At 31.4% G+C, this 26,685-nt stretch overlaps 1 protein-coding gene across 2 annotated transcripts in view; it reads left to right on the forward strand.

The window, feature by feature from the left end:
• Positions 1-26,685, forward strand: part of LOC126881536 (adenylate cyclase type 8) — a 1,218,021-nt gene that overhangs the window by 343,820 nt on the left and 847,516 nt on the right. The window lies entirely within an intron of this gene.

The raw sequence follows: 26,685 nt of genomic DNA on the forward strand, positions 1-26,685 counted from the left end.
TTTTTTTCTAATTCTGTAAATAAACCAGTTTAGAGGGGGGTCAAAATATAGTGAATTACCCTGTATATAATAAACTATTGCTACTCGTTTCTTCACTTCTTGGCGAATCACTTACTGTTTAAGATAGATCCCCAAGATAATATTTTAACTCGACTAACTTGCTTATTTACTTTCAACCGTGTTTCGATGTGCGAGTATTTATTTATTATCATTACCTAATGTTGTTTTTGTGATGTTAATGTTGAGGCCATACTCTCACTGTATTACAATTATGTACAGTTATATTAAAAAAAAAAGGGTACAAGTATTAGAAAGAGAAGTTAACGTCATCCTATTTGTGTAAAACCGGCTGGGATTTTTGGAGGTTATCAAATGTCACAGGTTATTAAAAATATAAATCATTGGCGTTGAGCATTAATTAGACGAAACCATTTATTCAACAATTATATAAAGAATAATTTTAATGACTGTTACAAATAGAATTTAGTATTTGGTGATAGAACCTTCTGCTTCTATAACTTTATTTAGTCTATTTGGCATACTTTGAATTATATTAGATATCATATTTGGATCAAGATCTTCCCAGCACTCTAAGATTGTATCCCACAATTGATCTGAATTTTGTGGCATAAAATTTCTTTTATATATTTTTTTAACATATCTGGACTGTGCGCAGGCCATGGCAATACTTCCAGGTTTTGCGTTTGAAACCAATTCCTTACGGCATGGGCAGTGTGGACTGAATAATTATCTTGTTGATATATAAAAGTATTATTAGGATACAATTGCTCAATAGAAGGGAGCATTACGTGTTCCAAAACGTTAATGTAATTGTCGGCAGTAAATCTTCCCTCTAATCGCCAACAAACACCAGGTCCATGTATACTAATCCAATCCCATACATTTACAGAAAAACGTCCAGATTTATTATGAGAGTGAATATATCGTTCTTCAAACCTAGTATTGGCTGGACGATAAACACGGATTTGACCGTTATAGGTCGACTGAAAAGTCTTTTCATCAGTAAAAATGACGTTGTTCCAAAATTGTGGGTTGCGGTAAATATAGTTTAGTGCAAATATTACTCTTGCTTGCCGATGTTCAACAGTTACTAATGGTTTTTTAGCAGCTGGTCGGTTTTTTAATTCAGATTCATTGATCCTTCTGCTTACAGTAGGTTGGGCACCAGGAAATCCCGTATGAATCCTTGAATTCTTCGACGTCGCAAATGGATTATCTCTTAAGAATTGAACTAAAACAGCATCTTGTTGAGGAGTGGATACTTTGGAACGCCCTGAACCAACTTTTCTTTTTAATGATTGTTGTTGGACTCATCGTTGCTTAATTCTGAAGATTGTTTTCAAATTTCTATTATAGAAATTTGCTAGCGCACGAATTGACCATCCTTCTTCCATTTTCGTAATTATTTGAGCCGTTTCAATCTCACTTAAATGACGAGGCATATTAATTTTTTAGTGTACGTAACGTTAAACCTTCTATCAAATTAAACGTCTTTGACGTCTATGAGTTGCATTTTTGATCACTTATGACATTTGATAACCTCCAAAAATCCCAGCCGGTTGTACACAAATAGGATGACGTTAACTTCCCTTTCTAATACTTGTACCCTTTTTTTTTGAATATAACTGTACTATCCCTTGTAATTTCTCTTTGTTAAATGCTATGATAGCTGTACCGTCAGCAGCGTATCGTAAATTATTTATGGGAATGTTCCCTAGTTTGATACCTTGTTTATCTTGTTGTGTATATTAAACGGCAGAGGGGAGAGGCTACAACCATTTCGCACTCTTACTTGCTTCTACTTATTATGTATGTAGAGCTAATCGGCCTCTAATTTTGCGGGAATGTGTTGATTTTCCCTGTTTGTGTGTCATCATCGTATGGGCTTCGTAGGGCGTCTGATACTTTCATACAAATTAAAGGACCGAAATCAGAGGAAAATTTATTTTTGCCAAAAGATTAGGTAAATGGAGTCATTATCGTAGAATACTGAGTGAATATAGTAAGGAACTGGGAAAGGACAAATAAAAATGGTATAGAAGGCATAGCTAAAATATTAAACAGACTGCATGTCTAGGCATTACAAAAGTTATCACCAAGTATCATTAAATAAGGATTTCCTCACTTCAATAGGAATCTACGGTCTTAGGAAAAACTAGCGTGTGCAAATAAAGTGGTAAATAAGGAGAAAATCAAAAGGGTAATAAGCTTATTTGAGCCAAGTCAAGTCAAGTCAAAGTCAAGTCAAATTTATTGATCACATGCGACATTATAGACAGTACATGTATGAGACATACAAATCAAAGTTACAGACATACATCTGAAAAGTATATAAATTAATAAATACGATAAAACATACTTAAAAGATATTTTTAGAATATGGCTCTAGCTCACAAATGTATTGATGTACACACCTCCGAAAGTTTGGCTGATGTAAATTCATTCGTATATCTATTGGCAATTTGTTAAAGAAACTTATGGCTGCATAATGTGTGCTACCTTCCAACAAAACATAACGATGTTGTGGAAGCATAAAGTGATTGTCTCTGAATCTTGTTGAATAAACATGGTTAAATTGAAAGTAATTAAATTAATAAATTTTGCAATGTAAATACATTAAACACGAAAATATATACAGACCAGGGCCCAGAGCACGCCAAATAGAATTCTATTTTACTGACGTCACAAAATAGAATTTCATAATGGAAGAATCGACGGTTGCTAGGCAACGTGACGTCACTAAAATAGAATTCTACTTGGCGTGTTCCCGCACCAGGAATTGTAAGAATATATTGTTTTGTCTAAAGATGCCTCTACAAGAATCTCTAAATATCATTTTATATCCTAGCCATAAATGTTTTAAGATCTGCATGGGTATTATCCTATATTTCTACAGATTTTACTATTCAAATTGGGAAATAAACCAATTTAAGTTGAAACATGATCTTATTATTATTTCTACTTCCACTTCGGAGGTCGTTATCGAAATACAAAATATTAAGAAATTAAACAATTTTGTCGTGTAATAAAAAAATCTTCTATTTAATTAATCTGGCTCATTCATATCGGCAATTCATACAAACATTTTAAAGTAGAGGGCTTTAAAATGATAATGCCAATATTTATAAGTAGCGTTCCTGGGACGCAACTATTTCTACAGAAGACTAAAAATATACTTCTCTGCTAGGTCTAAAAATTTTATTACTCATACTACAGACTACCGGCTATTGATTATGTTTAAAATAAGAGAGCTAAAAGGAACTACATACAACGTTAACGGGGTTTTATTGTTTCATATTGTCAATGGACCTCTAAATATGAAAAAACCGCGGAGTGCTACCATTTAAAGGGGTGCGTTTTTGAAAAAGGGATGAATTTGTACCTAGGCACAGGTTGCATTAGGGTGAGTTCTATGCACTTTTGGTACAAACACGTCTGCAGAAAAATGGTTCCAGATTAAATTTACTATCAAAATATCACCTTTTAAAGTAAAAAATAATTTTTTTACAAAAATATATTAAAAAAATGCAAAAAACACGAAAGAGAGCAATTTTGTTTTTTGGCCGTATGACCTTTTTCCTCGGCGATATGAGTATAGGTATTGCTTCACAGAAAAAAAAAGAATGTGTGTGTACTTTGTACGCACTTAAGAAGATATTCTCCTATCATATAATAGGTAATTTAAACGAAGTAAATATACTTAAAAGGTTATTTGTACTTATTTTATTTAAAAATCAAACTAACTTTCTTATCTACCACTTTCAAAAAAGAAGAATATCTTCAAAAATTATATAATAATATACTTACAATCATAAAATCTATAAAAAAAATAAAAAAATAATAACTTGCTTGGGGCTTGAACCCACTTCACGTCTACCGCGCCGTACGAAAGTTGACGGCATTTCAAACTGCACCACATTCGCGTATACGTCATGTGGGAATATACACAAACTAAACGTTTACACCATAAATTTATATGAATTTAATTAAATTATTAGTTTGATTTTTGTCGAAATAAAATACAACAAAATATAGAGTAAGAAAACGATATATGAGATGAAGATTTGTAGAAAGTTTGTTCGTAATCAGATTATGTAAATTAAAGCATTGCCTGCTAATAGGTAACTACATTATTTTGTTTACATTTTCCAAATAGATAGGTATTGAAACTATTAGGTATTTCCAACTGAAACATTTATAATTACGTACCTGCGGCTTTTCAAGACTATTTAAAAAGTCACTATAATTATAAATTTGATTTTATTTCTGTCCACACATCAATAAAAACTAATATTATACAATATTTTTGTTTACCGATAACCTCCATATTGAACAATTATTGACAGATCATTTCAAAATTTCAACACCCAATCAGAGCCCGTATAACGATTAATACCATACTGTCGGTGTGCGCATGCGCGCGGATCAATCAAATTTTACCCTCAATCGATTCGCCGCTAAAGAAGAATATCTTCAAAAATCCCATCCTTTCTCTTTAAAATGACGTATGGAAAAAGACTCTAGGATTTACAGTTTCTGAAATATGATTTTTCAAAGTTCGAAGCTCACAGCATTTTTATGCCATTTTCCCAATTATTTCGTAAATATTGTCCCGTACTTTTTTTCTATGCAGTTCTAGTTATATTCAATGGTACATATTTATTAGGAAGAGAAGTCACTTGCCTTTATAATGGTCTATTGTAGAAGGTTGTATAACTATTTTTAAGCAAGCTAACATTATACGGTTTTTCAACATTATAAAGTTTTAAAAAACCATACCTTGCTTAAAAATAGTCATACAGCCTTATACAATAGACAATTTTAATGGTAACTTACTTCTCTTCGTACTAAAAATGTACCATTGCATATACCTAGAAATGCGAAGAAAAAAGTTACAGAAAAATGCTTGTGATATAATGGGAAACATGGACCAAAAATGCGGCGAGCGGCGAAATTGGAAAAATCACATTTCACAAACTATAAATCCTAGAGACTTATACTGAACATCATTTTAAAGAGGAAGGATGAAAGTTGTTTTCTTTTAAGCAACGCCTTTACATGTATTTCCGTGGAAAAAGGTATAAGGCAAAAAACAAAATAGCTTTCTTTCGTGTTTTTTTTTGCTTTTTGTTTTGAATATATTTTTGTAAAAAAACATATTTTTGACTTTAAAAGGTGATATTTCGGTAGAAAATTTAATCTGGGAAAATTTTCTGTAGAAGTGTTTGTACCAAAAGTGCATAGAACTCAGCTGATTGCACCCTGTGCCTAGGGACTAATTCACCAAAAGCACCCTTTTAAATGGTAGAACTCAACGGTTTTAACATATTTACAGGTCCACTGAACATATGAAACAATAAAACTTCGTTAATGTTGTAGTTCCTTTCTACAGTACATTATCAATTGCCTACTAGCTTTTATGACTAGAACACGACATAATAATAGTAGATTATACCACGAGTCAATAATGATGGCTATTATTCCCGAGGAATATTTACGAACCGAGCCGCGTTAGCGGTGAGGGAGTAACATTCCGAGGGAATGAGAGCCATTATTGCGAGTAGTATACTCTACTTTATCTACGACAAATTAATTAATTTAAGATTTTTAATGAACAACTTTATTTGTTAAAAACATTAAAATTAGTAATAGTACAATTAATAAACTGAATTGGTTGAGAATCATCATTAACTTTAGTAGAGTTTTTAATACAAATATTTACATAAGGTATTAAGGTAGATGCTGTTGCTGTAGCTAGTTCTACAATTTCTGGTGGTGTACAATTAAAAGATTCTTCATTTTCGTCCATCTCAACAAAAACTGTCAAATATACTATTCGTTTGACAGTGACACTTTTTGAGGTTGATTATTTTGTTTCCGTGGTGAATTTTGTGATTGTTGTGCCAGAGGGATTAATAGCTATTAATCCCGCATTATTAATCCCCAAGGGATTATTATATGGCATTATATTGCAAACACCACAAGTATAATACATATATTATGTATCAGTCGTAGATAAAATCATAAAAGCTCATAATACGCCAGTCAATGGGAGCAAGAATAGGATATTACTTCCGAATTGTATCCTACTGCATGGAGTTTAATGAAATTTAAGAATAGCCTCTACTTATCTCTTAATTCAAAGTCTACGATATGCCGATGTGCGCTTTTATCTTGGGGGTGATTCCCACCCCTTCTCCGGGGTGGAAAATTTTTGGTTAAAATAACCACTGAAGTGGCTAGAGAACCGAATTCTAAGCAAAAACTATTTTATAATTTTTTGTTAAACTCAATACTTTTTGAGTTATTCATGGTTGAAAATTGATCATTTTCATTGAAACATAACACCATTTCGAACGGTTTTTTACGAATACTTTAAAAATTATGCATCTAACTAAAAAACTATATAAAACATTTTTGTAGCTTATAAAAAAACAAAGAGACACATTCCTTCGTAAATCTTCTAGTTATAATACAAAAAGAGATATGGTAGGTGAAAAAATTTGTTTTCTTGGCGCATGCACAAATGGTGTATTCAACTTGAAATAACAGAGAAACTCTCGATTTTAGGTGTTTATTGATGCTTGTCTTTTGTAGTGCTTGAAAATACCTTTAAAATGAGAAATATTAAAGGTCAATTACTTTCAAACTAAGAGAGATATGCTGGATAGAAAATTGATGACTAATGTATTTTAAGAAAAAATGAAAAATTATTTAACTCCCATCCACTAGAATTTAAATGCATCGTTTTCCTTCTACAATACCTTTTATTATAGTGTTATTTTTATGTTAAAAAAGTTGAACGAGTTTAAAATGAATGGTTTTTGAAAAAAAGAAGATCAAATTATAGAGCGCATTTTTAACTTTTCTTAAAAATCTTCCTTTTTCCCCATATATGTAAGTTGAAAATGATAAGAGATACAGTAATGAAAAATAAAAAAGAAATTTTTATCTTAAGATTCCCTTAATTTTTGAGCCGTATTTTTTTTCTTATCTCTTATCATTTTCGAGTTAAATAGAGAAAAAGAAGATTTTTAAGGACATTTAAAAATGCGCTCTATAATTTGATCTTATTTTTTTCAAAAACCATTCATTTTAAACCTGTCCAACTTTTTGAACATAGAAATAGCACTAAAATAAAAAGTATTGTAGAAGAAAAACGATGTATTTAAGTTCTGATGGGTAATTTTTGCATCATATCTCGCTTAGTTTTAATGTAATCGACATTTAATATTTCTCATTTTAAAGGTCTTTTGAATAACTATAAAAGATATTAGAATTATTATACACCTAAAATCGACGGTTTCTCTGTTATTTCAAGTTGAATACACCGATTTAAGTATGCATCAAAAAAACAAACTCTTCTCACCTACCATATCTCTTTTTGTTAGTTGCATAGTTTTTAAGGAAGTCGCAACTGTCGCAAAATGTCATTTTTTCAATGAAAATGGCCAATTTTCAACCACGCATAACTAAAACAGAATTAAGTTTTCAAAAAAAAATTGTAACAGTTTTGCTTAGACATAGATTCTCTAGCAACTCTCCGTGGCTATTTTAACCAAACAATTTTTCACCCTCGAGTAGGGGTGGCAACCATCCCCAAGATAATAGAGCACATCGGCATAAGGTAGACTTTATTTCTTGAGGTATTCCCTACTTACTGAGAAAATATCAAGTAAATCGATGTCGTAGGATAGAATTCAAAGCCAAGTACCCTCATTGACTGCACTATAAAGTTGGCTTTTATATCCAAACCTGAAAAAACCGAACAGAAAAAACTAAGTCCCTGAGGTTGATAAGTCAGATATCATTCGTACCAAAACTCTAGATATTTAAACGAGCAGGAGTTATCTCAGAGTCACACCAAGCTTCCTTACCGGATATGTGCCAGTCAAGAGAGACTTGTCATGGAGACGTAAGCTGCAGACTATATAGCGGAGGAAACAGGCAACCATATCTTGCATGATTGCCTAAAATTGAAGAAAGACAGTAAACATTTGTTACATTACCATATCTGTATAGATTTGCACAAGTTGGTACAGGATAAATGGATGCTCCTGGAATAGATATCATGAATAAACGAAAGATAGAAAATAGTCCAACTGCCTGCAATAATGTTTTATAAGTGTTTACAAGAGAGGGCTTTCAGAAATAAGCATATTTCAAGGAAACAGGTAATTTAGCACTGTAACTCTTTCGAACTCTTAAGTTCCAGGACAGTTTTCGCCGAATAAAACGTCACTAGTTCTTATTTCCATTGAAGCTTTATTAATTTAATTTATGCATTGCTTAAATGAATAAATGACCAGACAAAACAAGTAATATTGTAACTAATGCAAACAAATCTACGCAAGTAGAGAAGAATCTCTATTTAGGTCAACTCATAATTTAACTTAGAGCGAGCTACATGTTTTGCTACCACATCCTTGGAAGAAAATACAGTCCTGTACCAGATAAATTAAATTAAGAAAGTAATAAGATTGTTACGGCCTACTTTATACCTTATTGAATTTTCTCCTGATAATTCTTCAAAAGTTATTTCCTAAATAGTATAGAATTCAATCGACGAGTTTTGGATTTATATTACATTAACTTAAAAACTGTTTAATAGTTTCAGAAATAACACCTACTAATTAAAAACTACGGCACTTGGTTTATCAAAATAAAACTTTTTTCAGATATCAAGAGACAATAGAACTTGGACCCACACTAAAAAAAATCATGATTACTTCCTTCATTAGACTTCGTCTATCCAGTTATTCATGTTGAGTGGGACAACTTTTCTAATACGGAAAATTTTCGGGAGGGGTGGGGGGCTATTCATAAATATAGAAGTTTCTAAACTTTGGTGCTTCGGACAACTGGAATTCCCTCAAAAATTGGTTTCACAATATTACCAGTAAATTGAAAGTTGGTCGTTACCTCTAACCTGAGCACTACGTGCATATTTGGAGCAAGGATGAGGTACATTCACATGGTTTTTCAATAATCTTAATACACTCGACAATAATCTCGACTTATAGTCTATGAGCTAGTGAACCCTCCGACTAACGGTCGTCCTGTAAGGCTAGAAATTTTTCTAGTGATAATTCATAGCACACCAAGGCTAAAAACCATGACCTGGCAGGCATCAGCGGTGCACGTGTATCTACCAGGTGAATCGAAAAGTGCAAATTTAGGGGGTAAAATAAACTTTCTCCTGTAAGGTTTAAATTTAAGTACGTGTTTGAGTAAGTCATTTAGAAGAAATGTGTACCATGACAGGCAATTCTGAAGAGCATAAGACCTTGCCAGGCGAGGGGAAAGATTAGGGGTTTTTCCTAAAATTATTCTTTTTGCATCGATCAATTTTTTTTAGGTTTTTTGAATCATTCCAAACAGAAAAGGTCTTTACTGATTTTTCTCTTAAGTTAATAGTTTTTGTTATACAGGGTGAGTCATAACTATAGAGACATATACTAAGGACAAGTTATTTGGACCAAAATATGGCTATTGGGCCAAATATGCCTTAATAAAATGTTGCTGAGAAAAAAGATACCTACAGGGTGTTTAAGTTAATTTTTGCCTTTCGTTTTTTGCTAATAGTTTCCCTGTATATTTATAAATTGATATCAAAATTGGCACAGAGGCATAATCTTAGACAATAAATAGTATTTTATCTAGAATTTTACGTTTTGTCATAGAGGGCGCCACGTGGATCATTCCTGATGATCAAATTGAGTCTAAACTTTTTCTGATGAAACTTTTTAGTAATTTTTGTTAGAAAATATGACGTAAACATCATTTTTACGTAAAATTGGTACTCTTGTTTAAACATGATAATTTCAACCGTTTTCGATAAAAACGCAGTCGAACTGCTTAGAGTCTTAAAAAAGGATTTCAAATATTATTTCATTAAGAAAAGTATGCCTTGGACTGTCAGAAAATTGTTGTTGGTAAATTTCATTGGTTCAGAGTAAATTATTTTTGATGTGACAGTGCAGTGTAGTGTTGCATTTTTTAAAAGTAATCAATACTTTTTTGATTGAAATGCTTCGTCACAATCATTTCAGTTGCAACTTTGTTTATTAGTTTGGTATTTGATATCCCCTTCTGAGTTCCTGAAATCTTCAATTGCGTTTTTATCGAAAACGGTTGAAATTATCATGTTTAAACAAGAGTACCAATTTTACGTAAAAATGATGTTTACGTCATATTTTCTAATAAAAATTACTAAAAAGTTTCATCAGAAAAAGTTTAGACTCAATTTGTTCATCAGGAATGATCCACGTGGCGCCCTCTATGACAAAACGTAAAATTGTAGATAAAATACTATTTCTTGTCTAAGATTATGCCTCTGTGCCAATTTTGATAGCAATTTATAAATATACAGGGAAACTATTAGCAAAAAACGAAAAACAAAAATTAACTTTAACACCCTGTATCTTTTTTCTCAGCAACATTTTATTACGGCATATTAGTCCCAATAGCCATATTTTGGTCCAAATAACCTGTCCTTAGTCTATGTCCCTATAGTTATGACTCACCCTGTATAAGCGATTGAAAATTTTGAAAATTGCGATATCGGCCATTTTTAACCCTAAATCGGACATTTATCTAAAAATTTCAATGTTGCCAAGGTACGTACATATTCTTTAAACATTGACTGATTCATGAGTTCCAACACTGAGTTGCCAACACTGAGTTGGCATAAATTCATTATCTCGAGAATGGGCAAATTTCAAGAGAAATCCTCAGACAGGTCGATTTTTATTTTTGAATTAGGACTTTTTGGCATATATATAATACTAGTGACGTCATCCATCTGGCGTGATGACGTAATCGATGATTTTTTTAAATAAGAGTAGGGGTTGAAAGATAGCTCATTTGAAAGGTTATTTAATTCTCTATTGAGTAATTTAAACATTACATAATTATTTATACAGGGTGTACAAAAAAATTTTTTCTTCTATTTGTCAAATTTAATCAAAGTTAATTTAATTAAAAAAAAAATTTTGTACACCCTGTATAAAAAATTATGTTAATGTTTATATCAGTGAATGGAGAATTAAATAACCTTTTAAATGAGCTATCACACAACCCCTTCTCTCATTTAAAATAATCATTGATTACGTCATCACGCTCAGATGAATGACGTCACTAGTATGATATATATACAGGGTGGTTCATCTTAACCGCCTCGGTCTCTGTACGGAAAACCACTTAATATTTTAAAAAAATTTCTTCACAGAAATATACACGGCCTTTAATACTACAATCTAAAAATTATGTGAATTATACAGGGTGCTCCAAAAAAGAGTGGTATATCAAAGTTATATTTTTTCTTATGGAATGCCCTATATCTAATGACATTATTGAATTGTCCTTAAAAAATAAGCTATACTTTCATAAGGGTTCCCTATACCTAAATACAGGATGTTTTGATTTATTTCGATTTTTATAAAAATGTAAGGTTTTAGAAAAAAATAAATATCTACGAATCTAAGAAGCAGTAACAAATTATTTCTTGGATCTTAATAACAGACTATTTAGCATACTTAAACAGATGCTTATTGCAAAGAAATTTCTTACAGGGTGGTCAAAATATGAGATTGTTTTATTAACAAATTCAAGCTGTAATAACTTACTTATTTTAAATGGAACACCCTGTATCTTACTAGTCTATCGCGTAGAAAATTTACTTAGCTTTCAATTTGTATTAGGGTTTCCTATACCTATCTTTTTACAGGGTGGTCAAAATATTAGATTGTTTTATTAACAAATTCAAGCTGTAATAACTTACTTATTTTAAATGGAACACCCTGTATCTTACTAGTCTGTCGCGTAGAAAATTTACTTAGCTTTCAATTCTTATTAGGGTTTCCTATACCTATCTCCCTTCATTTTTTTAAATATTTAAAGATTTCCTAATTTGTAAGCTTTAAAAATTAGAATTAAGTACGTATGTCGTGGTTATGTACAACACATCACCAACACCGGCAATATACTTAAATGTCTCAGTCAAGATAGTTTCGTTAATAAAATTTACATTTTTATCATTTAATCACACAGAGTGTTCTTATTTTAAATGACATACTCGATATTCTATTCTTTATAATGGAAGATATTTAAAATCTCTTCAATTCCATGTAAATATTCTCAATACACATGTTATTCTGTAAATATAAATTCCCATGTTATTCTGTAAATACCCATTTTTACATATTTTTGTACAATAGGCTCGTTTTCGTCAAAGTAGCCATTGCATTTAATTGTTTGTAATTGCGATTCAAAGATTCAAACAAAAAGTGGTGTTCTTAAATTTACTCAATAACCGTTGGGATAAGATATGGAATATACTTATACGGAATGAAATATAATTTAAATACCTTCCAGAATACGGCATCTAATATAGAGTATGCAGTTTAATATAAACATATTATTCAATGTCACATGTAGGCCAAAATCAACTAAAATAATACAACACTCTGTGTGATTACATGATAACAATGAAAATTTTATTAATGACAGTATCTTGTCTAAGTATATTACCGGTGTTGGTGATGTGTTGTACATAAACACGACATAGGTACTTAATTCTAATTTTTAAAGCTTACTAAATTAGGAAATCTTGAAATATTTAAAAAATGAAGGGAGGTAGGTATAGGAAACCCTAATTAGAATTGAAAGCTAAGTACATTTTCTACGTGATAGACTAGTAAGATACAGGGTGTTCTATTTAAAATAAGTAAGTTATTACAGCTTGAATTTGTTAATAGAACAATCTAATATTTTGACCACCCTGTAAAAAGATAGGTATAGGAAACCCTAATACAAATTGAAAGCTAAGTAAATTTTCTACGCGATAGACTAGTAAGATACAGGGTGTTCTGTTTAAAATAAGTAAGTTATTACAGCTTGAATTTGTTAATATAACAATCTCATATTTTGACCACCCTGTAAGAAATTTTGTTGCAATAAGTATCTGTTTAAGTATGCTAAATAGTCTGTTATTAAGATCCAAGAAATAATTTGTTACTGCTTCTTAGATTCGTAGATATTTATTTTTTTCTAAAACCTTACATTTTTATAAAAACCGAAATAAATCAAAACACCCTGTATTTATGTATAGGGAACCCTTATGAAAGTATAGCTTATTTTTTAAGGTCAATTCAATAATGTCATCAGATGTAGGGCATTCCATAAGAAAAAATATAACTTTGATATACCACTCTTTTTTGGAACACCCTGTATAATTCACATTATTTTTAGGTTGTAGTATTAAAGGCCCTGTATGTTTATGTGAAGAAATTTTTTTAAAATATCAAGTGGTTTTCCGTACAGAGACCGAGGCGAATAAGATGAACCACCCTGTATATGCCAAAAAGTCCTAATTTAAAAATAAAAACTGTTCTGTCTAAGGATTTCTCTTGAAATTTGCCCATTCTCGTGATAATGAATTTATGCCAACTCAAACGTCCTCACTTATACTACAGTGTCGCGCCCGCTTGATTAGAAATTAAAAAACAAAGGCTTTTCCGATAAATATTGTATTGCAAAAAACTCTTTAGGATTTCATCAATAAATGTTTAAAGAATATCTACTTACCTTGGCAACTTTGAAATTTTTAGATAAATGTCCGATTTAGGGTTAAAAATGGCCGATTTCGCAATTTTCAAAATTTTCAATCGGTTATATAACAAAAACTATTAACTTAAGAGAAAAATCACTAAAAACCTTTTCTGTTTGGAATGATTCAAAAACCTAAAAAAGATTGTTCGATGCAAAAAGAATAATTTTAGGAAAAACCCCTAATCTTTCCCCTCGCCTGGCAAGGTCTTATGCTCTTCAGAATCGCCTGTCATTGTACACATTTCTTCTAAATGACTTACTCAAACACATACTTAAATTTAAACCTTACAGGAGAAAGTTTATTTTACCCCCTAAATTTGCACATTTCGATTCATCTGGTAGATACACGTGCACCGCTGATGCCTGCCAGGTCATGGTTTTTAGCCTTGGTGTGCTATGAATTATCACTAGAAAAATTTCTAGCCTTACAGGACGACCGTTAGTCGGAGGGTTCACTAGCTCTTAGACTATAAGTCGAGATTATTGTCGAGTGTATTAATATTATTGAAAAACCATGTGAATGTACTTCATCCTTGCTCGAGATATGCACGTAGTGCTCAGGTTAGAGGTAACGACCAACTTTCAATTTACTGGTAATATTGTCCAACCAATTTTTAAGGGAATTCCAGTTGTCCGAAGTACCAAAGTTTAGAAACTTCTGTATTTATGAATTTTCTAGCCTTACAGGAGGACGGTTAGTCGGAGGGTTCACTAGCTCTTAGACTATTAATGTCGATTACTTTGTAACGTTATACAGTATATGTGTTATAGTCAAAGCCCGAATTTCAGGCACTCCTAGGTTTGACTAGGCAATCCTCAGGTCTGACTGACGGTCTTAGTCAAAGCCCGAAATAAATTACAGTTTCGGCTTTTGACTAGTCAAATCTAGGAGAGACTAAGTTGGTCAGGCACAGGTCGAAATTTAATTTTATGAAATCTGAGTTTGGCTAGTCAAACCCCGATCAGCTATTAAAATGTCGTAATTTGTTAGATTAGGTTTAATAAAACGTGATTTATTAATTTTAATGTTTATTATTTTTGTATTGTCGTAATTAAAATAAAAAAAATAGTGTTTATTCTCACATATTCAGGCATTACGGCATTTAGAGTTGCACAATACATTACACCTTTTACACTTATGTAATTTGGAAGAGCATTTCTTATTGCAGTAGCATTTTATAAATCCTTGTCCTCCAAATTTAGAATATGTTGTACTCACGTCAAAGTGAGGTTTTAATGCAATATTATTGTATATCCAAAGACCAATGCGAGCATCTTTCAATCTGGCTAAAAATATTTTGCCTTCCCTGAGTTTTTCGTACCGCAATGTTGGTATCCGTATGTTCATAAATGGCTTGTCAATGTGTTTTTTCATCTCCTGCATAATCTCGATTCTGTCGCTTACAACATTGTTGTAGCTCACCATTCAATTTTCTACTGCCTTGTGGATTAGTTTTAAAGATTTTTCAATAAATTCATATATACTTACATACAACAGAGGTATTTACTTCAGTCTACTGTGAAAGTACATATTTTTATCAAACAATCCTGCAAAAAAACACATCATTTAGGAGTGCATAACTTTGTTGTATTTAGAGGGCCACACATTATAAAGAGTCATAAAATTTATACCCTCACACTTGCTTTTTGCAGGCTTGTTTAATAAAATATTTAATTAACTGGTAATATTGTCAATAAATTAATTGGTACTATTGTACGACAAATTTTAAGGGTACTCAAGTTGGCGGACGCACCAAAGTTTAGAAACCTCTATATTTACGAAAAACCCCCCTCCCGAAAATTTTCCGTATTAGAAAAATTGTCTAGCTCGACATAAACAACTGAATAATAGACCAGGAAGGATCTGTTTTTAGGTTGATGTGAGAGGTGACATTCGGATTTTTGCGGATAAAGTTTGGTGATAACTTCGTTAATAATAATTGACTTATGCTCCTTCCCAAATATGCCCGAAACATTAATAAAAAAATAAGATATTAAAAAATTTCAAAAAATTTCGTTTTTTTTTTAATTTCTTTGCTTATAACTTCCAAACGATTCATTTTGGAACAATGTCGTACAGGAATTAAACAAAGATAATTAAATTTTATATCAGATACGATTGGTTGGGGGCAAAACACGCCTATCCTTATTCAATGTTTTTCCATCACTTAGGTTACACCTGGAACCTTCCTAATTAGCTTAGAAAATTTTTGTAATATGCTAAAACCGTCCACCAGATTTCATTAAAATTAACTTACTAGATTTTGCATAATAATTTTGCAATCTAAACTTTTTTTAAAAAATTAAAACTTTTTAAAATCTTGCACAACAAAAACTAGAATATACAAAGATTTGTCAATTTTTTTACGTATAAATAAGCACCCCACCTATCTAATGCACTTTACAGAATTAAAATCGGATTATTTAAGCAGCCTCAGCAATGTTTTAAATTTATAAACAATTTTTTGGCTTATAAACAAATTAGTGCTGTGGCCAGGAGGGGGTGCTACGAGCTCCCTTATTTAGATAGACTTACCCAAGTTTTATTTATGTATTTTGACCCGTAGAACACGAATTTTTTGGTTAACAGTTGATCTGGATGTCGATAAGATTGTTATACACAAAGAACTTGAGGAATTTCATAACTAGGATTTTTCGCAAAATAAAAATTTTTTTTGTATTTATTGGGTAATTCTAAGCAAAAAATGTTTTTACAAGTTTTTTCGTAGGAGGCATAGTTTTCGAGATAAACGCGGTGGAACTTTAAAAAAATCAAAAAATTGCAATTTTTAAACGTGAATAACTTTTGATTAAAAAATAAAATAGCAGTTCTGCTGAGAGCATTTGAAAATTTAAGCCAAATTATACCGGTTTTCAGTATTTGCATTGCTAGAAATTTATTTTTTTATTATTAAACAAAGCTATTTTTTTAAAAGCCAAAAAATTATTTATAATTTTAAAACATTGCTGAGACCCTTAAATAATCCGATTTTAATTCTATAAAATGTATTAGATACGTAAAACACCTCTTTATATGTTAAAAATATTAGCCAACTTCTAAATAGTCTACTTTTTGTTCAGAAAGATTTTAAAAAATTTTAACTTTTTTAAAAACATTTAGATTGCAAATTTATTATGCAAAATCTATTAGGTCGATTTTATTGAAATTTGGTAGACCCTTTAGGTAAGTTATAAAAATTTTCTAAGCGATTCTAAATGCCACCAAAGTGGTTAAGAAACATTGAATAACAACAGGCGTATTTTACCCCCTTATTTTGTATTTATTGCTATGTTGCAGAAAAGGTAATACCTTAAGACATTTTTGACCAGTCGTGTATCATACAAAATTCTATTATCTTTATTTTATTTTCCTTACGGCTTTTTCCAAAATGAATCGTTATAAAGTTATAAGCAAAGAAAGCAGAAAATAATCGATGTTTTTCGAAATTTTTAAATATTTAAATTTTTTTATTAATGTTCCGGGCATATTTTTGAGAATGAGCATAAGTCAATTAGGTATTATTATTAAAGGTGTCACCTAACTTTATCTGCAAAAATCCGAATGCCACCTCTCACATCCAAAAATATACGTTTTTTTACAGATTAGTCCTGGTCTATAAACCAAGTCTGATGAGGGAGGTAGGTAATCATAATTTTTTTAAGAGTGGGCTCAAGACCTCGAAAAATAAATTCAATGAAATAAATTAATGATTACTTCTGAGTAAATCACTCACCACTGACAGTGGTTTTTTGCCACTTTTCAGGCAGACTAGCATTACACTAAAAAATACACATATCTTCTTTAGATCTTTTCTCCGTTTCGCATTAGTCTAGCCTCATAACTGCACGAATTTTCGACATAGCTGCTCGAAATAGTTGATTGTAGTTTTATTCAAATCATTTTCGATGACACTTTTTCTCCTGATACGTTTCTTGCAACAGTCCTTTCTTGGATTGTAATACCTACTCGTAAATTTTATATTTCATATTATCCATGATACCCTCTCGCTCCTCCTATAGATCCAACTTTTTAAACATTTTATCTTATTCTAACAATATTTATTCAATATCCAAGTACCTTCAGCATAGAGTATAGGGATAATAAAGATTTAGGAAAGAAAACGGGAACAGTGAAAAATATGATACAAGCATAACATCCAATCTATGGAGTAAAAACCTAACAAAAAAAATTTATAGTCAGAAATTTGGGTTATCGATAGAAATATCTCACAAAAACCTCTCTCACCTGATAGCCCGATCAAAGAATAATCTGACACCAAAAAAAATTAAGGAATGATGAAAATTTGGGAATATGTAGTTAAAATTGACTATTATTATATAAGAAAAAGTTTACAATTCTACATCCCCTCCATTTTAAAAAAAATTACAAATTTTACAAAAATTGAGGGGAATACCCCCTCTCGAAGATGAAAAATATACATTCAAAATAAGTCCGGAATTGGATAAAATGACTAATTCTAACTTCTTTTCTATATAATTTTTTCCCTAAGTCAATACTATTTGAGTTATTTGCAAGTGAATATGTTCATTTTTAAAATTATTAAAAAAAAATACAAAAATAATTATTTATTAGTAGAATTGTTTATTATATTAGTATTAGTTTTAGGATAAGATACGAAAAAATGACTAATAAAATAAAAAATAGTAAAATTGGCGAATGGATTTAGTGTCCGCAGTCATATAAACCCAAACAAACAACAACAGAAAAAACATGTTTTTGGACGGTTTTTCGGAGATAACTCGCGAAAAAAATATTTTTAGCAAAAATATAGATTATGAAAAACTGAAAAATATTGTGTATGCCTGAGATCTGTAGACCCAGTAAAAGCAGAGTTGAAGGTAAAGAAAAGTAGGTTCTTCTTCATCAAATTCCAAATCCAATATTTTACTGTGAAATAACCCAAAAACGGAGCACTTTTCGAGGAAAATTCATTAAAACTTTTTTAAAGTGTTTAAAAAAAGGTTAATTTTTGTTTTTTAAAAACTTGTAACATTTAAAGTAAGTGAGTTACGCTCAAAATATTGTTGGTCCCTTTTATTTTTTGATAAAAAGTCTCGAAATTCACCTCCTAATTAGCATCACAAATAAATTTTATCATTACCACTTCACAAGTTAGTTTGCTTATGTATTATTTATATGATCTGTAAGTTTCATCGGTTCAAAGTGCTTATTTTTGAAAAAGCTCTAGTTAAAATGACTTGAACGAGTAACTAATCATGAGTTTAGGCAAATTTTGAACAGCCAAGAAAACAAAAAACAAAAATATTCAGAAAATCAAAACGTACATTTTACTACTCTTTAAGATTTTTGGTATTACTTATAGTTTTTAAGTTAATATCATGAACAATTCCACTTTTTTTTTCAAATTAAAAAAAATGTTCTATTTTAAACCCAATTTTTTTCAAAACTGAGCACTTTGAACCAAGGAAACGTGTAGATAATATAAACAATACATAAGTAAAGTAACTTGTGAAGCGGTAACGATTAATTTTATTTGATAAGAAAATTAGGGGGTGATTTTCGCGATTTTTGTACCAAAAATTAAAAGGGATCAACAATATTTTGAGCGCAACTCACTTATTTTTAATGTTAGAAGTTTAAAAAAAAAACAAAAATAAACCTTTTTTTAAACAATTTAAAAAGTTGTAAGGAATTTTCCCCGAAAAGTGCTCTGTTTTTTGGTTATTTCACATTAAAATATTCGATTTGGAATTTGACGAAGGAGAACCTACTTTTTTACTACACGCGTACTATACGCGTACACCATTTTTTTCAATTAATTTTTAATAAGCTATATTTTTACTCTGAATATTTTTTCGCTAGAATACTTAATTTTTGATTCGTCTGGGAAAAACCGTCCAAAAACATGTTTTTTCTTTTTGTTAACAATGAACATATTCACCCGCAAATAACTAGAAAAGTATTGACTTAGTGAAAAAACTCTGTAGAACAAAAGTTGCTTAGAATTAGTCATTTTTTCCAATTTCGGGCCTATTTTAAACGTATATTTTTTCACTCGCGAGAAAATATTTTGCACCCCATATTTCCTAATTTTTGTAAAATGGAGGGGATGTATAATTGCAGACTTTTCTTATATAATAATAGACAATTTCAACTACCTATTCCGAAATTTTCATCCTTCCTTTATTTTTTTTAAGGTTTTCATAAAATTTTATGTCATATGTCAAATTTTCATCCTTCCTTAATTTTTTTTAAGATTTTCATAAAATTTTATGTTCCCTGATCGGACTATGACATGATGTACAGCAGAAAATGTTCTGGTTTAATTTTACTTAATCATGAAAAAAATGGGAATATTCGAGAAAAACGGAATTAAAAAATATGGATGAAAAATACCGATGATTATGGATGTTATAACTGAAAACAGTTAAAATGGTATGGACACTGCAATTGAAAAACAAAGAGAGGGTACCTTGAAAAGTTTGGAAATGAACACGAATACAAAGAGTTAAACAATTTGGTCTAAACAGTTTTTTAAAGAATTATTGTTACATGATGTCTCGGATACTCGGATGATTGTTATTTCCATAGAAATATAGTCTAAATATTCCTAGTTTTTTTTATACCCACAAACAAAAAATTGCGTAAGTTACTTAGTTCATTTTAAGTTCTCTTTGATGTATATTTTTTTCTTTTGAAGAATTTTGTACTTTTTATTGCTAAATAAGTTGTGCTGTACAATGCTACGATTATTAATTGTCAAGTATCTTGCTTATTAAAGAGCTACAACAAAGTAGAGAAATTAATGAAAAAGTCTGATGTCTAACATTTAATTAGAACGAGAACCGATGATAATAATAGAACACTTTCTTAAAAAAAGACATTGTAACAATGTACCTAATACTACTTAGTATGTCCTCCTTGAGCTCTAGTGATAGCCTGCATTCTTCTAGGCATGCTTTGCTTGGATGGTTGCTTGCGGAATTAGATAACACTCCCACTGTGCAGCAAGTCTGCAGTTGAATTTTCTTGCTCGTATATGCGCTTTTAGGATACTCCATACATTTTCTATGGGATTCGTATCATTACTTATTGGTGGTTAGTCTAGAGCCTCAATCCCAACATCCTAAAGATATTGTATGGCTATTTCTGTTGCATGTGCACCAGAATTATCATGTGATGGCACCAAGTTATCATACCAATTAAAACCGGCAAATGAAAACATGTTCATCAAGAATGCTTCGTATGTACCAGTCATACATTAGAATTCGTTCCAGTTAACATGGGTTGTTAAAGCCTTGTAACCCTGGCAGGCCGTTTTAATTTTAAATCACCTCTTTAAGTGTCTTATCGTCACTGTTTTGACACTTACATTAACTAGTCTTGTTTCATTCATTCATCTTTGAGACTGGGAGCCGTACTTAAATATGCGATTTCGCAAAGATTAGAGTCTCAAATATTGGTCATCTCTAGGCGTTGTGACATCTTTTACATCCTTGACCAGGTCGCCGTAAGTATTATACAGTCCTATTATATCGCCTTACTATACAGAAAACAGTCGATTGATGAATATGCAGTCTTGGTGCAACATATTCATCTCTGTATTACTCATTAGCTAAAATAACAATTTTAACACACACCAACTCGCTTAAATATGGCATAGAAAGCAAGAAAACTGCACAATCAAAAAGTAACACTCGTCTTCTTCTTTTTCTTCTTATGCAATCCACTAATGGATGTTTGCGATCACGTTTGACCAATTTTCTTTATCCCTTGCAGTATGTATTAGGTCTCTTATATTTCTTAGCCCTGTCCATTGTTTGACATTATGGAGCCATGACATTTCCTTCCTGCCCACTCCTCTTTTTCCTTCAACCTTTCCTTCAATTAAGGTCTGCAGAAACTGGTATCTTTCGTTTCTACTTAGGTGCCCCAGTATTGCCATTTTTCTGTGTTAAATTGTGCATAGCAGTTGTCGTTCTCTACCAATTCTTCTCAGGATTCCTTCATTTGTTATTCCTGTGGTCCAGAGAACTTTAAGGATTCGTCGATAAATCCACATCTCAAATGCCTGTAGCTTATTCATTGTGTTAATTTTTGAAGTCCATGCTTCCATGCCATATAGAAGCATCGACCATATATAGCATTTCGTGAATCTTAGTCTTAGGTTCAGGTCAAAGTCAGAATTCGTGCAGACGTTTCTGAATTTCATGAATGCATTTCTGGCCCTTTTTATCCAACATTTAAGTTTCATATCCGACATCCAGTTTTCACATAGCCAGGTTCCCAGGACCTTAAATTTTCTTACGCGCTCTACATCTTTATTGTTATGTTGTAGTCTTGCATTTTGATATTGACATAATTGACGGCTGATTATAAGGAACTCCGTCTTTTTGTATTTATGCTAAGTCCCATGTTCTCGCTATGTTCTCCAATTTTATTAAGGTTTTGGGGGTCTTCTATATTGTCTGCTATTAGGACCGAGTCATCCGTATATCGTATATTATTGACCCAGGTACCATTTACTTTGATGCCGCTTTCGCATTCCTCAAGATCTTCTTGGAAGATACGTTCTGAATATAAATTGAACAGTAGTGTGGAGAGAATGCATCCCTGTCTTATACCTCTGAGAATTTTTTGAGCTTGCGTTATTTCATTATCCACCTTGACAACAGCTGTTTCATTCCTGTAAAGAGCTTCTATGCAACAAATGTCTTTTTGATCTATGTCGAGTTGTTTTAGTATATGTACGAGTTTATTATGTTGTACTCAATCGAAGGCTTTTTAATAATCTATAAAGTACATAACTACACCTCTCCTTTGACCTTAGCAGTTTTGAGCCAGCACTTGGGTTGCAACTAGTGATTCCCTGGCATCCAGGCCTTTTATACATCCAAATTGTGAGCAACCAATAACCTTATCGCATTTTGTGGAGATTCTGTAGTGAAGAACTTTGAAGAATAATTTTAAAGAATGGCTCATCAGACTTATCAGTCGGTGGTCTTTGCACTGTGTTGCGTTGTTCATTTTTGGCAAAAGGATAAAGGTAGGTACAAGCCATTGGATAGGGAATTTTCGTTTTTTATAGATTTGGTTAAAAAATCTTTGGAGTATCGTAATTCCCTCTTTATCTAACAATCTGAGTGACTCAACAGGAATTTCATCAGGCCCAACTGCTTTCCCTTCTTTCGAGGTATTTATTGCTCAAGTAATTTCTTTAATAATTGTGATCTCGGGACCAGACAGGTTGTTTTTATCTATCACTTTTTCCCGAACGACTTCTATCTCAGGTCTCTCGTCTGCAAAGAGATTTTGATGTATTGTTTCCATATCAGTTTCTTCTCTCTATCATCTTTTCAACTGACATTTCAATACCAGGAAACAAAACAAAAAACATTGTAAGTCTTCAAAGCACACTTTGCATGTTAAGAAATGTTTCTTAATTTGTGACATTATTGCTTCTTCGGTTATATAGACTATGTCTCAGCATTCTTTGATTTAGGCAGTTATAAAAAATACATAACATTTTAAAAAGAAAAATAAACTAAAAGAGATGATTGAAGTTGAAATATGCAATATTTTAATTTTTTTACTTTTCAACTATTTAGTTTATTCAATTGTTAGTTTATTCAATTATTTTTCTTTAAATCTTGTATATAATTGTTCAATAGGATCTATATTAAAATTAATATCCTGAATGTTACTACCACCTACACTTGGATTCACATTTATGCTCGAATATAAATAAAAATTTAAGGAAAATACATCTTTTCTTACTTTATAGATCCTTTTATCTGGTTTCCCACCCAATTCCCGGCAGATATTGGTCTCTAATATCCTCAAAGATCTGATCCCTTAAAAAAATCTTAACCTTTTTCGTCGTCCTGTTGAACCTAGCCCGTGTCTCTTTTTTGGTGAATGATCTTGTCTTGGGTTTAGCAATGTGTCTTGTTCGTGAAAGCCATCCTTTTGACGTGGGTCGCGATTTCTAGCCCTCTCTTTGGAGTTAAATGTTGTAAATGCCTTGTTAGAGTGTTTAAGGGGAGTGTTACCCCTGTCAGTCGGTGCACTAAATATTAATTCTTATTTTATTTGGATTTAGTTGTTTCGCTCTATATTTAATTTACATTCGTAAAAAATTGTATAGACGCAGATTAAATATTCACTAATGGTGTAGGTGTAGGTAAATACTAAATTTCTAAATTGAAAACAAAAAGACGAAAACATGCACGCAAATATGAAGTAAAAATTATTACTTACACAAGAGCTCTAAAATTACCGATTTGTATTCCGAGTGACACTTTGACAGCTTAATTTATGGAATTATGTAAAAATGTCACGAGGGCCATACAAATTTGTAATTTTAAATTTTAACTAATATTGATATTTTCATCTAAATATATGTTAAACTTGCTCGTGGTGTTTACTTTGACAAATTGTAAAAAATTGTGGTTAGTGTCACTGAATGTTGTGTCACAACAGGCGAATGGCTCATAGTAATTATACGAGAGCTCTAAAATTATCGATTTGTATCCTGAGTGACACTTTGGCAGTTTTAATTTCACTACCCGAAGGGGAGTAAAGTTCTTAGATAATAAATTTAAAATATTCCTGTATTATTTTTTTTATATTTTCAAAATGAAATATTTTTTTAAAAATTTGTGTAATTATTTTTACCGGTGGCTCTATATACCATTGCCCACTAAGTATTAGTTGTTTGTCAAAATGCACACTGGTAGCTATATATACCACCCTTTCCAGTCCTTCTGGCACAGAAAAAATTTTTTTAAACATTTTTTGTCTTACTAATGATGCATAATGAACTACTTTTACTATTCAAAAGTATAGTTTTACAAAAACAATAGTTCTGCCCGTTAAAGGGCTAAACACACCTAGCAAGAATTTTTCTATTTGCAGTCACCACTTTAAAAAAGACGATTCATTATTGCAAGTAAGTAATTTATATTAATGATAGTTAATTAAAAATCTGAACTTTTTTCATTTTTTATCACATGGACTAAAATTATAGCCTCTGCTTTTTATACTAAGATATATATGTACACAGTGTACATAATTATATCACAATTTTTTATAAAATTTGTATCCGGAGAGACCTACCGACCTTTGGTCGATGTCCATTGAACTGGCAAGAACCACGCGTCCTATTCGAGCAGGGAACCATGTTACCCATTGAGCATTAATAGTATTGTATAATCCATTAACATCGACTTGAAGTCGCTATATTACATACATATTATTATGTAAATCATATATCTCCATGTTACCACTTTTAATAGTGAGCTAATTCAGATCGAAAAAGTTGTATTTACAATCCATTTGGATGACATTTTAATGTTTTTTACGTCGACTGTCCATTTATGATCAATTTTAACACCCTCAAAATCATTGATTAATGACCCCTATTAATGAATGATTTTCTATTAATGAACGATTTCATTATAGGCAACACAACATACATTGCTTGAATAAATTAATTAAACGCTCTGTGATTAGCAGTGACCTGTGGTGGTGAATATACCTATATCATATTCCCACTAAAAAATTTAAAATCAAGTAGCCGCTGTTAGTACTATCTGTCTTTGTATGTCATTATTTACTTTATTGTTTAAAATTCTGTGTATTTGAAAAAGCAAAAGATGATATTGACGAAGAGCTTAATTTAACTCCACCAGAAGTTGCAGAAACTGCAAATGAAATATCTTTAAGTTTACTGCTTGAAAAAAGCAGAGTGTTGTACGAAAAACATACCGTAAAATGGGGTGAATTTGACCGATTTTGTAACTATAAAAATCATATTTTAAATTTTGCTACATTTTTGTATATGCAAATATGTTTTGGTTTTAGGCGCCTACTTTCGCTTAGATTATAATTAGCAGCTTAGCCCCATCTGCTCCATCTGGGGGGAAGTTGACCGTATAAGCTTTTTGCCTGTTAAACTTATTTTTCTTTTACGTGGGGTTAATTTGACCGTTTTTTAAACCATTTTTTCTTAATTCGTTATATCGGTGGATTTAACAACCATTGGAATATTAATTATTTTTTTTATTTAAAAATGAATTCTTAGATATTTATAAATTTGAATCGTTAAAAATAATTTTAAAAATTATACAGGGTGGCTGAAGTATATCACAATAGATATTTTTCTATGTTTTCGGTCAAATTCACCCCAGCGGTCAAAGTAACCCCATTTTACGGTACGCTGAATTGCATGGTGTGACGAGAGAAAAATAATACGATATTCAGAATCTCTATTGTTGACATATTTTTCAAACATTGCCGAGAAAGGACTAACAGCAAGTTTGTGGCCCAAATATTCGATGCTAAAATCAACCTTTAAGTTTAAAATCAAACATTGATATATCTAAATATAATAATAGTATGGTAGTTAGACCCAAACCCCGACATCCAAAGTGAAAGTAATCCTCCATCACCAAATTGTTTTATATGGTCCACATAATGTTCAGAAAAAAGTCACACTATTTTGAGCGTCGAGTTTGGGGGGGCGAGGAGGGAGAAATCTGCAAATTCGTAGTTTTGTATCTTTTTGTCAATATTTCTAAAACTAAGCGGTTTAGCATGAACAACCTTCTACACAAAATTATTCTACATTAAATTTGAAATAAAAAAGGCCCTATGCGTAACCCTTCTAAAATGAACGATTCCAAAGTTACGGAGGTAGTATAGTATAATTGGTCCAAAAGAAGGCCTAACCCAGACATCCAAAGTAAAAGTTTTCCTTCAATACCAAATTGTTCTATATGGTCCACATATTGTTCAGTAAAAAGTTACACCATTTTGAGCGTCCGGTTTGGGGGGGGGGGAGATGTGGGAGAAGTCGGTAAATTAGTAGTTATTTTTTAAGATTTTCGTGAATATTTCTAAAACTATGCTTTAGCGTAAGGAATGTCCTATACAAAAATGTTCTACATAAAATTCAAAACAAAAAAGGTTCTATACATAATTGCTATAAAATCAACGGTTCCACAGTTACGGAGGGTGAAATGTAGAGGTTTTCGATACTTTTTATATTTACCGATTTCTCCCCCCCC

The sequence above is a fragment of the Diabrotica virgifera genome, chromosome 3 (assembly GCF_917563875.1).
Source record: "Diabrotica virgifera virgifera chromosome 3, PGI_DIABVI_V3a".
Taxonomy (NCBI): Eukaryota; Metazoa; Arthropoda; class Insecta; order Coleoptera; family Chrysomelidae; genus Diabrotica; species Diabrotica virgifera.